At 41.7% G+C, this 13,638-nt stretch overlaps 2 protein-coding genes across 2 annotated transcripts in view; both read right to left on the bottom strand.

The window, feature by feature from the left end:
- LOC126850788 (uncharacterized) overlaps positions 1 to 1,545 on the bottom strand; it is an 85,963-nt gene extending 84,418 nt beyond the window's left edge. Inside the window, 1 exon segment of the mRNA XM_050594103.1 lies at positions 646 to 1,545. The gene's annotated coding sequence lies outside the window, so the exon portion shown is untranslated.
- LOC126850827 (serine proteinase stubble-like) overlaps positions 1 to 13,638 on the bottom strand; it is a 157,001-nt gene that overhangs the window by 12,325 nt on the left and 131,038 nt on the right. The gene's annotated exons all lie outside the window — the stretch shown is intronic.

Genomic DNA, 13,638 nt, shown 5'->3' with positions numbered 1-13,638 from the left:
GCCGAGAACAATTCCGGGCTAATTTCGCTCCGTCGAGATGTAATTCGGCATCGGGACGAGGAAGCTGCCAACTACATGCGTACTTTACAGCAATAACCATCAACGTAACGAAAGACATAATTCAAGCGCAACGACGCTAATATTATTTATGGGACGTTTGTTGATTATAAGTTAACATAAATAAAGGCAAGAATGCGAAAAACCGAGAAAACCGCGAAATTCATGCGACGAGAAAATTATGCTTAGCCCCTTCAACGCGATGCGAAATCGATTGATTATTATAATCAATTATAATCAACGCACATCGCGATTGATATTATAATCAACGCACATCGCGATATTACATCGCAAGAAATATAGCTTGTTCCAGATATCAGAGCCGTTAATATATTTTCCATTAATAATATACAGTAATTTATTGCGGAAAAAAGATATTACCACAAAAAATATTTCTATACATCCATTCTAGGACATCGAATAAAGTAGCAATATTTTTTTTATATGCAAAAATATCACAAGAAATGAAAAATATTTACATATGTCAACGTTGTTGACGCACGAAATTTTTCTTTCAATTGACAAGTAATAATATGTCGATTCGCGTAATAAGAGACAATGATTAGAAGAACCGGAAGCGAATATTACCTCTCCGTTCTTTAGTTGATATTTCCGTTTCTGCCACGAATCACTCCTGCCGACATCATAGTTCCAGTGCGCTTCGACGATGCGGACTCAGTTATCGATCATTCGCACTATCATTCGCCCCCCGAGAAGGGAGGAGGCTCTGTTCCATTCACTTCAAAAATCTGACAATTCAATATCGCTCGCGCACCAAACTCGCGAGCCGCGATCACTTGCACCGTACAATCCGGACTCGAGTCTCTCGATTCGTTTCTCCGAAGTGTTCTTCTTCTGCCTCTCACGAGGAACACGAAACACGCACCAGCCCCCCTACCTCCTCGAAATCCACTGTGATCACTTCCACCCTCATCGGACACCACCCACGTTGTCGCCCTGAACACCGTCACTCGAGATTCTCCGGCAAGCATTCGAATGATTATCCGGCATTCTCGGTCCAATTTCTCATCGTCTCCTTTCAGTCCGAGTGATTAACGAATCCCACCAACCAACCATCGTCGATCTTTATTTTGACAGTTAAATTTCATCGTGCACAGATTTTCTTGGTCCGACTCTTCTTGATCGAAAGATTGAAATTACTTTATCATGTGCTTCCCTATCCCGGGGAATCGAGCGATGACAGTTTTGTGGTAACAGCACTACGTATGCATAACAACACGCTCCCCGATTAGAGTCATGACAAGCGGAGAGTTTCCGATGCTCCGTTATCGCGACACTCGAAAAAACTGTGTCGCGCCGAGATGAATCCTTGTTCGCGGGAAGAAGGCCTGGACACGCGCGGGTTCTCCACCCGTGAAACTCGGTACCCGTGTGTCTTCGATTCCCGAGGCTGTTCTAAGCACCCGCGACGAGGAGGGAGGCGAGAGCGCGCGCGCGCCCGCGCGTTCGTTCGTTGAGAGGGGGGGAAGAAGTGGGGGTGGCTTCTCTTGACGTCCGAAGAGGGCGGTTCGCGTCTTCCTTCGGAAGACCCCCCCTGGCGAATTCAGGCGCCTCGTCACCAGGCGTTTCCACCACCCTCCGCTTGCCCACCCTCGTAACACGAGGGACGACGCCACCCTCGCGACGACAGTAACGCTCACGTCGTCGCTGGAATCGCGGGGTGGTTCTCACCGGCGTTCTCCAGCGAGCCCAGAGAATATTGTCAGACAGGAGAGAGAGTGCGCGTGGCTCGGCTGGCGCGAGATGACTGAACCCCTCCAAAGGGTGAGAGACAGCGACGGCGGAGAGGGGGGAATAAAGGAGGGGAAGGAGAGAGAGGGGGGGGGATTTAGAAACACGCCGCTCTCTCTCTCTCTCCCCAACCTGGCCCCTCTTTCACCGTGAGGGAAAGATCGCGGGATTTACTTTGGGGATCCCCCACCAGTCGCCAACGCTCGTAGGATGCCCCACCCCGTCGGGCATAGTGACGTGTCGCTATTCTCCCCGCCTTCGGCCGATCTTCCACCGCCTCCCACCCCCGACGGTATACGCATCGCTGTGTTGCCCTCTCCCTCCCTTCCCCTCGCCGACATTCTCATCCGACGTCGCCGCGGCTGTGTGGCGATGCCGCGACGCGACGTCGACGACGACGACGACGACCAAGACGGGGGCAAAGAAGAGACGGCGGTTCTGCCACCGCCGTGCTGATTCCTTCCTCTTCTTCCGCTCCTCGGCCGCTGTCGCTCGCATTCGTCCATCGGCTGGCGAACCGCGTGCACCGCTTTGTAAGCCGCCGCCGAGATAATGATATCCCGCACGCGCGCGTGCGAGGTAGTGGAGTCACCCCGCGGGGGTGATTTCGCGGGGAGAGAGAAGGGGAGGGGGAAAGAAAGGGGGCACAAGGGGGTAATGTATAGCGTGACGATTGTCGAAATAAAATTCTCGATGACACTCTCTTGGGTTGACTTTTGATAATAAATTGATCGATATTTTTATATTTATTGTTAGTCTCGACTCTCTTGTCTTTCCCTTCGTACTCCGTAGAGTAGAGGTAACGTGTAACACCTAAAACAAGTCCGCTTCGCCGAATTCTGTTACTACGGTTACATTACTCTTAATTGATTACAGAATCGCTTTCTCTGTATTTATATTTTTCCCCGGACAATGTTCAGCGATGGTTGACTATCGAGTGACAGGAGATGTGACTCGATACGCGAAGCAGAACGCTTCAGACGATCAATATGTCATCGCGATCTTTCGCGAACAGATTTTCGCGGAGGACGAAGTGCGTGAATTCGGGATGCATTAATTTTCCACCCCTGCGCAGAATCGCCACTTCACCCCGCACAGAAAGATCCCGCCGACCAATGACGTCACTCGAGTGGCCTCAAAGGACACTCCCACTTTTTTTGCCCCCGCGATGGTCCTTACGATGCCGCCGATGCTTATCGCCGATGCGTTACGTAGGGGCGACGATTATTCCAGGGATGAGGAGGGGTGAGGGGAGGGGGGATCTATGGACGTCGCTAATTGAGAGAAAACGAGGGATGCTATGACGTTGCGGAAATTGGATGCGATCAAAAGGTTTGGGGAAAAGAACAATGGATCTAGTTTTTTTTTTTTTTTTAAATAAAATTAAGTTTTATAAGATATTTAAAAAAACAGATTTCTTTTTATTATTATAGATAATCTATGTGATTTATTGATTTATTTTTAATTTTATATTATTGTCGATTGAATAAAAAGTTTGTTTTAGTTCAAAAAAAGAGAGAAACGAGAATGACAACGTATTGTAAGGATCCCTTGTTCTCGCACTTGTTATTATTCCCGTTACATTTCTGATACATCGCGACATTAATATCCCTTCCAATTTTTAGATTGACGTTTCCGAGCTATTTACATCGTGCGGGTAGCTTGTAACAGGGATTAAGGATGATTAAAGTTGAAAAGAGTCATGAACGAAAATGGGTCTGATTCACGTGATTATACCAGTCCGTCGTGTGAACGCTCCTCGTGCCTCTTTTGATTTCTTTAACGCGTTCATTTATCACAATTATCGTTCCGTTTTTCTATTTATGTTTCTATATTTCGTTTTTATATGTGTCCGCAGTTACTCGTGTTACGCGTCTTCTCGATTTATGGAAATCATGCATAACTTGTCGTTATTAATATTATTATTAATTATCATTTTATCATTTTACTATTATTATTATTATTATATAATATAGTCATTCATTCATTTAATTTTATTATTTATTAAAGAAATTATTTAGAATATATTAGTATAAAATATATAAAGAAATTTTATTTTATATTATATACAAAAATTAATTAGAATATATTAGTATATTTTATAATCCACTACTCTTTTTATTCACTATTTAAAATATTTAATTATTATTATAAATATTGTATTATTATTATAACATTTACTAATTATTATTAAAATTGTAAAAGAAAGAAAAAGAGAGAGAGAGAGAGAGAGAGAGAATAATTAGTTTTAATTATTACAAACGTTATTTTGACGAAAATTAATGTTATAATCAATCTGCATAATTATTATAAATATCCTTCTATATTTTTTGCTCAATGAAGCGAATCAAAATTTGAAGCAGGAAGGACGATGAACCCTTTCCCGTATTATGAAACGACCCTATTTGATGCAACAACCAGTTGATGATCAGGTAGTCGATTTTCGGAAAAGTAGAATGTGGGAAAAAAGTCGCGGCGTCCCGTTAAATCTCGAAAGGGTTGAAGAAGCGAAACCCTCCCGAAAAATAGGTCAGAACGCGTCGCGCGTCCTCTCGCCATCTCTCTTTCTACCACGACGTTTTCTTAAAGGGCATCGCCTTAATCCACCAATAAAATATCATGTTTCCAGGTATCGGAAGCTATCCACTTGGGGGGGGGGGAAGGAGGGGACCGCGTGATTTTGCGTAATGTGCCAATGATTGGACCCGCCGCAGCCTTCCGAAAAGGGGGTTTTGATTTCCGTGAAAAGGGTTTTTACCGTTTCGGAGGATCGTGTGAGAAAACCATTAGCCTAAAGGAACCCTTTAAATAACGGAATATCGCGCCGATCGCTCGGGCGATGAATGGAAAAGCTATTTTTTATTTCAGGTATAGCCGGTATATATCCGGCTCCATTTGCTCTATATTACTATTTCGATGGAATAAGAACGTATATATATATAAGGTGTGCGAAAAAAAGAGAACCATAAAACTTGCTCGAAATTTCATCTGTACGTAATATAATATTTTTTAAGTAATACAATAATAATAATTTTTTCTTATCTCGATAATCGATCGTTGGCGAGGGAAGGATTTGAGAAAAGAATCTGACGGACAAACGAAAGTTGAATGATCTCCTTCTCCCGGGGCACTCTCCGTAGTTTAAAAATACCGCTCAGAGTCTCAGCCCTTCCAGTGAAAATATGAATTTTTTATCTCTCCCTCGCGCTCGCGCGCGCGAGCGAACGCGCAAGCCATATGGTTGATGCGCGTCTCTCCCGAGGGTAGAAGGACAAAAAAGAGAGTCCGGGGAGTAGAGGGAGAGTGCGCGGCCGGAAAAAAACGGAGAAACTCCATAAGACGAATATTTTTAGAGTCGAATTTCCAAGGTAGTTTCCGTGGCTCCGTGCGACGGATAGGAAAGAGAAAAAGGGTTGCCCCTCGTTTTTTCTTTTCTCTTTTTTTTCCACCGCACGCCACCCTATCGTTTCCGCGTCCACATTCTTCTCGCCGCGTCCTCCCCCCCTCCCCTCCCCCTCACCCGCCCCCTTCTTATTTACGGGATTCCTAGATAAACCAGATGTCATTTTGACAAATCTTTCCTAGCGCAGTCTGCCTTCTATCATCATCTTTTTATATCATGTTGTGAGAAAGACTCGAGACGATTAAAGGTCTAAAGATACGATGCATCTCTTCGACACGAAAATAAAAATCGTTATTCCAGGGGAATATGCGTTTTTCAGATCCGATAATGAGAATCGAAGGAATGTCGCGTGGGACAAGCGGAGAGAAAATTCGCGTGAAAAGAATCGGACGCGCGGCCAGCGCGGATCTGGATTGCGTTTTGCATTTGCAGTGCGCGCGTGTCGTCGGCGTGTATCTATACGAAGCCTTGTACTCGGGCAGCGCGAGTCCGTACTCGTCGTCCGACATGGAATGTGGTCCGGTTCCCTCTCGAGTTTGCGCGCGCGAGCGGTCTGGCGCAGAGACGCGAGCGGCGAAGGGCACTGCGCGCTGGTGTGTGCGTGCTATAGTTCCCGTTTTTTATCGCCTCGTAATGCATTAGCCATAATAGCCGCACGCACTTAATGGACTGTAGCCTCGTTACAGTACGCCACGTCGTGGGTGGATACGCCGCTTACGTCTCTGCGCTTCGTCTCTTGCTTCTCGCTCCCGCGTTGTCAATCTCCGCCGTGCGCATCTGAGTCGCTAATGATTTTTTATTCTTCAAAAGTTTGCGGAAACATTAAGAAACTCGCGAAAAATTCTGCCCGTATTTATTTTTATCGAAAATATTCTGAGATACGCAGTGCGTTTAATTTCAGTGTATATATTCAGTTATTTTTTTTAATAATAGAGATTATGTATAGATTTTTCAAATATAATGTTTTCAAATTATTTTATAAAAAAGTGATTCAAATAAATTATTATTTTTTTTTTTTTAATGACCTAGAGAGTGACTCGAAGAAAAATTTTAAATAATTTTTTTAATTATTTAAATCATTTTATAAAAAAATAATTTAAATAAAAGTTATTTTTTTAATTATCTAAATAATGACAAGATAATTTTTAATAATTTTTTTAATTATTTAAATCATTTTTTAAATAAGTTTATCTATAATAGTTTTGTTTCTTTTAATGAAATAATATTTTTATTTTACTATAGTTTTATAAGGTATTTTATGACAACGTGCAATAAATTTTCAATAATTATTTATAAGATATCGTCACTAGTGTCACTTTTAGATATGAACGATAAAACAAAATAACTATTATTTAAAAGAAAATAACTGAGTGTACACTTAAACCAAACACCCTGTATGTACATATATGGAGTTGCAAAAATATATAATAACTTTATTTCTACTTCGAATATGTGTGATATTGTCTCTTTTTAAAGTGATTTGAAAAATTAATAAATTTAATTTCATCCAAGTTATTATTTCATATGTTTTCTTCTTATTTGCGTATATACACTGCGACCTTTATATCCCGGTACATACAATTTTATCCGCTCTCGCAATGAAACCATTACTCGCGCATTACCCTCCACCATTCGTCAAAGCAATCACGCTCGCTATTCTCCTTAAACAAATGGAGAAATCCGCATCGGCGGTCACGATCGCATCGATCAATAATCGAGCGTCTGTGAAAATCGCATCCCACGGTAGCGTATTATTTACCCGGCTACGTCTCTCAAGAACACACGAAGGAGCACGGGGAATCGCATAACTTTCTCCGCGACTCCGTTCGATATCGGTTTACTATTGTAATATAGGAATGCACATTTGTAAATCGCGTCTCGGCGTATAGTTCGATCAATATGCAACAGCGGCAGTAAGAGCGACCACGATACATTCAAACTTATCTCCCTCCCGTTAATATCCGCACTCTTTCTCGAAATGTCACGGCCAGGTCTCGGGCTCTCTTTCGGAGTACGACCTTATTACGGAGAGTAGATATCTCTCTGTATAAAAAAAAAAAAAATTAAAAAAAAAAGAACCAATCATGAGACAAGACTCGTGTCACCACCACGTCGATCGTCTCGTCTGGAATCAGAGAACAATTTCGAAAGAACAACGGGCAACAAATCCAGATCCGCACAAGGCGCGTTAATAGCCGCACGCACACGCGCGCGATCCGCGCGCGAGTTTTAATCTCACGTGCGTATCCCCGGAGCGCACACACGCGCACGCTTTGAAATATTCAAAGGTCCCTCTCGCCGTTCCCGCTTCGACTATCTCGACGATGTGCGTATGCATATTTCTCTCTCTCTCTCTCTCTTTAGCTGAGACTGGTTTTCGATATGACTCACGCGTGCTCGATACGCGTGTATTAGTGCGCTCGTATATCAAAACCAGTAGGCACCCCCGACATCGCGGGATCCGCGCGCGAGAGCGCCTTCACTTCTCTCCCCCCTCTCTCTCTCTCTCTTTTTCTTTTTCCTCATATCTGTCCCCGGAACATGTACTAGGGTACGAACAAGTCGTCGTCGGCTCTCCTACAACGGCGTGTTCCCTCATTTTTGCAGACTACCTTAAGTCTAAGTCGTTCTATTTAAGCGAGCGCATGGAATTAAGTAACGACCCGCTGTCTTTCAACGCTACATCCGCCTCGCCCCGCCTCGCCCCTCGTCACTCCTCGTCACACTCGCGCGTGCAGCTTAACGTTTTGTTCGGCGGCGGTGCACGTGGCCCAGTCGCGCTTCCGAGTCTTTTCCGGTGCGATTCCGGTTGCGATTGAGACGGGGAATTATTAATTCCGCGCTATATCCCGTTTTTCGTTATTCCAATGAAAATGATCGAGGATTTTGCGTTTCGCCGAATCGGTATTTATTTTCACGTTATTTTGCCGCGGGACACACATCTTCGCGCGTAGCGAAGCCTCCTCGAGTCTATTTTGGATCTAACGAAAATAAGATCACACTGCCAAAACAACAAATCGTGGCGGCGCAGCGTCAAAATGCCATTAGAAACCATCGTACTCGACGATAATATGCTCGTTTATTGAATCAATGAGATTCATTATAGCCCCGAGGCACGAGGCTCGTGATAAAAAGTCGTCACGATCATTGAACACCGGAATCGTCGTGTTCCCGTGTTTCGAGGCGTTAGAAAATTAAACTAATAATTGCGTGTGATTCTACGACGTTTCCTGTTGCGTAATGATCCACCGCTCGTAGAACACCTTAATGACGATCGTTACACAGATAATGACCGTAAAAAAAAAAAAAAGGAGGAGATCCAAATTCGCGATCTAAAAACATTTCTAACGGTTCGCCGTGGCTGCGGGCGAAAATCCTTCGACGTACCGTTCTTCGGGGCCCCCCTTTTTTTTTTTTCTCTCGCCTTCCGAGAGAACAACCAGCCGGACTTTATCGCGAATGCGAGAGATTCTAATTAGCTAAAGCGCAGTTCCATCAATGCCCGCCCACTTCGATTGGCAAGTCGCCGACGATGAAATAATTGCCTCGTAAGCTGCCCAAATCAAAGAAACGCGCACACGGATAATCCGCGAACGATAATTAAAAGCGGACCGTTAAACGTGATAGAATAATAATTGATCGTTACGAGAGATCTCTGTGGCTTTCTCTCAATAGCTGACCCCGTTAATGAGGCAAAGGCTTAAAGATTGATTTAAATTCGCAAAATATACAAGTAATGTCTCTTTTTGCCATTAATATACATTCGAATAATTTTTATATTTTCTTGTTGAAAAATATATCGGTAAAATTGTTGTATTAAATGTTTAAGACACTCGTGTGTGAATTGGACGTATTGCTATTTTGTTAATTGAATTTAAATGTTAAATTATTACAAGAATTGAAAAAAGTGTAAATATAACACAATTTGCACATATTTTTAATTTTATATAATAAATATGTTCCGTATTGTTAGCGACGGGATTTATCTGTCAAAATTTATAGAAAATAATATTGATTTTATTTTATAATAAGAGTGACAGTGACTACAGGTCGTCAATAATTTTTTTCTAAATTAATTTTATCATAAAAAATATGTTAATTAGTATTAATGTCATAACTTAACATATCTATATTAAATTAATATTAAATTACATAATATTAATATTAAATTAACACAAAAATTTGTGTACCGTTTGAGACATGCTTTTTTTTATTTTAGAAAATAGAAATTTTATTTTAGAAAATTTAACACAAATTTTTCAACTGTGTACATTTTCTTTTTTTTTTTTATTCTTCTTCGCTCAAGTATTTCTTCCTCGACAGACGCCTCGAAGAAATAAACGGAGGTTCGCGGGAATGCTCGAGTATTATGTGTCCCGTGGAAATGGGATATCCCTCGACCTGACTCTCTCGGCGAACAATCGATACCAGTGGCAGAGGAGTCGATAGTCGAGCGTAAAAACGCACACACGCACGCGTTTTATGTATACATGTATCTAGGTATGCGCGACCTTGTCGTCGTAATGAGTGACAAATCGATTCCCACGGTTGCGTAAAATCCTCGGCCCTCTTATCTCGAACGGAATTGCCTGGTCACATCCCACGATGAAAGTGGAAACTTCTCGGCAGCATCGCGCGACTCGATTTCGCGCGGCTGATCAAGTTTATATCTCGCGAGAGAGGAGGGAGGGGGAAGGAAAGAGAAAGAGAGACAGAGAGAGAGAGAGAGAGAGAGAGAGAGAGACGAATGGTTATTTTACGGTTAATCGTAAAGTCGCGTATGAACTTCGTCTCTTTAACAACTCGCGTTATTTCCGCTCAGGCAATTGATGGTATAACGAGAAGTATGCGGTTTGATACAAGGCGCTATAGAGAGTAATCTCCCTCCCTCGTGATTGAGAGAATAAAACATATCAGACACTCATACACGTTCTCAAAGAAAATTTAATTGAGCCGGATAAAACGCCCTCAGATCAGACAATATATTTAGACGGCAGTATATTTAGTTTCAATTGCAAAATACGATCGAATTGTCATGAATTAAAGAACTAAAATTGCGAGTTTAATAAAGATGCATTATTTTAAGATAATGATTACAGACAAAAGTCAGTATCGGAGAACGAAGGAGGATAAAGAAATTTTAAGACCGACCGTAACGATGTTACCTCGCGAATAAGACTATAAATTCGTCTCTATAAATCACGTGAAGGGGTAACGATGAAGTAAAGGGGTTATCCCGTACATTTTCCCTTTCAACGAGCGTGCATAACTATCGGTGCATCTTGACCATCGTTATTGGCGACAGATACGCTCGCGTGTTCTCGAGAAACAAGGTTGCGATCGATAATTTCAAAAGCATCCGTACTCTTACTAGCTCGATATCTATTATTACAAAATAATTTCCGCAAGAATATTTTTGATATTTGATTGTATCTAATATTTTTGAATATTTTAACACACAGTATTTAAATATTTTTCAAAAATTTTAAATTTTCTTTTAATTAATGTTGAACATCATTTTTTTTTCTCTCGTTTGGATTGCAAGATAAAATTTTAAAAAATCAAAATTGTAATCAATAATTTTTATCCTCGATATTTAATTGTATCTAATATTTTAAAATATTTTAACATATAATCAAGAGAATTCAAATATTTTAAAAAAACTTTTATTTTAATTAATGTTGAACTTCACTTTTTTTCTTTTATTTAACTGCGAGATAAAATTTAAAAAAACAAGGTTACGACTGAAAACTTTAAAAATCCATCTTCATTATTGGTTTAATCTATCATTACAAAATAATTTCAATAAAAATATTTTTCATATTTGATTGTATCTATTTTTAAATACTTTTAATGCACAATCAAAAAAATTTAAATATTTTTAAAAAATTCAAATTTCTTTTTAATTAATATTGAACGTTATATATATATTTTTTTCTTTCGTTTGACTGCAAGATAAAATTAAAAAAAAATTTTTCTAATTCCAAAAAGAATTCGATAAACACAAATATTAATGCTAAAGTATATCTAGGCATTTTATGTAGATAAAATTTAAAAGAAAAATTTAAATTTAAAGAGAACTCGATAAACACACACGTATTAATGCTAAAGCATATCCAGGCACTTCATCGATGTATTCTCGATTTATCGGATATAAACACATATCGGTTGCATCCCCGCGGATGCGCCCGTGGCGCATGAAGGAACGGTAAAGTGCGAGTGTTTCAAGGAACGCGTAATTTATATTCGAGGCCCGTCGGCGCTCTCGACTCGGGGATTTTATGTGCCTTTCGGGAAACGGACGTTACGAGGCAATTAATTTTAAAAATCCCGATTATCCGTCCGCCGCCTCGTCGCTTTGTTGCGCGAAGCGTAATTTATCTGGCGAATCTCCCTCATTTATCCGGCGCGCCTCTAGAATTATTTTCACGCCCGCGGCACGGCCGCCTCGAATTTCGCGAGTTTTGCCTTCTCTCTCTCTCTCTCTCTCTCTCTCTCTCTCTCTCTTTCTTTACATCCCCGTATCATCGTCAATATTCGGTGACAAATTTTACGGGACGCGAAACTGGCTTTGCCAGTCGATTGTCTATCCGGCTGTGTTCTCATTAAGAATTGCCGTGTTTTAATGCTATTCAACGGGCAGAGCTTTAGCGGAGAGGTATTATACTGATTGCAATCGCGACTTCGATGTCACAGGTGTTAATGTTATCGCGTGGAAAACGCGCGTGGAACCGCGAACGTGGCGCGGGACGATAAAACCGCGTGGGAGGCGGGCTTGGAAATTGGCCAACGCGGAATAAAACTGTTCAAGCTGCCAGAGGCCAGAGTGCGCGCGATTTACATTTACGGTATCCCGGCACGTTTATCCGCCCGAGCTGACACTTTGTTGCGGAATCCTCGGTAACACGTCATTCGGATGCGGTCTAAGCCGCGGTCCTTGCACCCCGCGATGCGGGAGCACAAACGTCGTCGTCCTCGTCGCACCAACGACAATACGACAACACCACAAATCACACGCCGAGCGAACAATAAAATACCAATAGCTCACACCCACCACGTGTCTCTCCCTCTCCCCGTATCACTCTGATACGTGTCATTGTGTCCCCTCTCTCTCTCTCTCTCTCTCTCTCTCTCTCTCTCTCTCTCTCTCTCTCTCTCTCTGTCTCTCTCTTGCCGAGCGTCCTCTTCTCTCACCCTTTCTCTCTTCAGAAATTCCTTCCCGTTTTTAAATTCCCGGAATCGAGCGATAGTCCATTCACGATTCGCGCGAGAAAGAGAAAGGGAGAGAGAGATGGACAGAGGAAAAGGGAAGAAGAATCGACGCGAGTGCGTAGGGCATTTAATTGAGAAGTTCGACGAAACAATAGGCGGCCGATATATGAACAAGAGAAAGAGACAGAGAAAGAGAGAGAGAGAGGAGGCGATGCACGTGACATACCGTGTGTGCGGCGTGTCGAGAAAGCGCGTGCTAGATACTAAGGAATACATCACTGAAGATTATAATTTCCAACAACGCCGGATGATAGAGGATTATGAAAGAAATCTTAAAAAATTACAATAATTTTGTCACAATCAATGTCAATAAATGAAATTTATTAATAACGATAAAATCTAATATTTTTTGCAAAATTTATTTTTAATTGATACAAAATTATAATTAATTTGAATTCTAAGACAGAGAAAAATCTTGGAGAAACTCTAAGAAAAATAAGCTTTTTCATTGCGCTGTTTATATTTTCGGCCATATTTGTACGCCGAACTCGAAAGCATAATCTCTCGAGGCACTTGTATATTTCCGTTTCCATTGCATCCACTTGGCGTACAGAGAGCCGCAAGCTAAAAAGATATATCAAAAGATATTTCTACTACAAGAGAGCGCGCGTCCTCGTAAAAACAGATTCATTTAAAAGTCACGACGTCGCAAGAAAAGAGACAGTTCGAGTATAACAGTTGAGAATAACGTCAACGAAGCCCACTTATTAACGAATTTAACCTCGGTAAGGTACGTGTGTGTGTGCGCGCTCAGTATTCGTGTATCTTTAACGACAGAGTCTGTGTGTGTGTGTACGCGTCGATCTCCACATATACATATCTGCATATATATAATACCGTGTCGCGTAACGCGCATGTTTATTGACGACGAGACGCGCGCGCATGTGGCGGATTGTATATGCCAGTGAGATGTCAATGACCTTTTATTGGTCGGCACTGCCTCTATGCTCTCCTTATCATTTTAATCCCTCGTAATTTCCTTTACGTTTATGCGCCATTCGTTATGTATTGGTAACCGGAGATGCGAGAGCGCTGGGATGAATCGAGCGCGTCAAGCTTCAAACGCGTGTATTGCTCAACTCTTTTAGTACCGAATTCCGTGCCGTATTTTAACTTTCTTACCATCGACTCTTTGTATTTACTACACTAAATCT

Source organism: Cataglyphis hispanica, chromosome 7 (assembly GCF_021464435.1).
Source record: "Cataglyphis hispanica isolate Lineage 1 chromosome 7, ULB_Chis1_1.0, whole genome shotgun sequence".
Taxonomy (NCBI): Eukaryota; Metazoa; Arthropoda; class Insecta; order Hymenoptera; family Formicidae; genus Cataglyphis; species Cataglyphis hispanica.
Note: the sequence above shows the minus strand (reverse complement) of the source record. Positions and strands in the feature narration are given on the sequence as shown.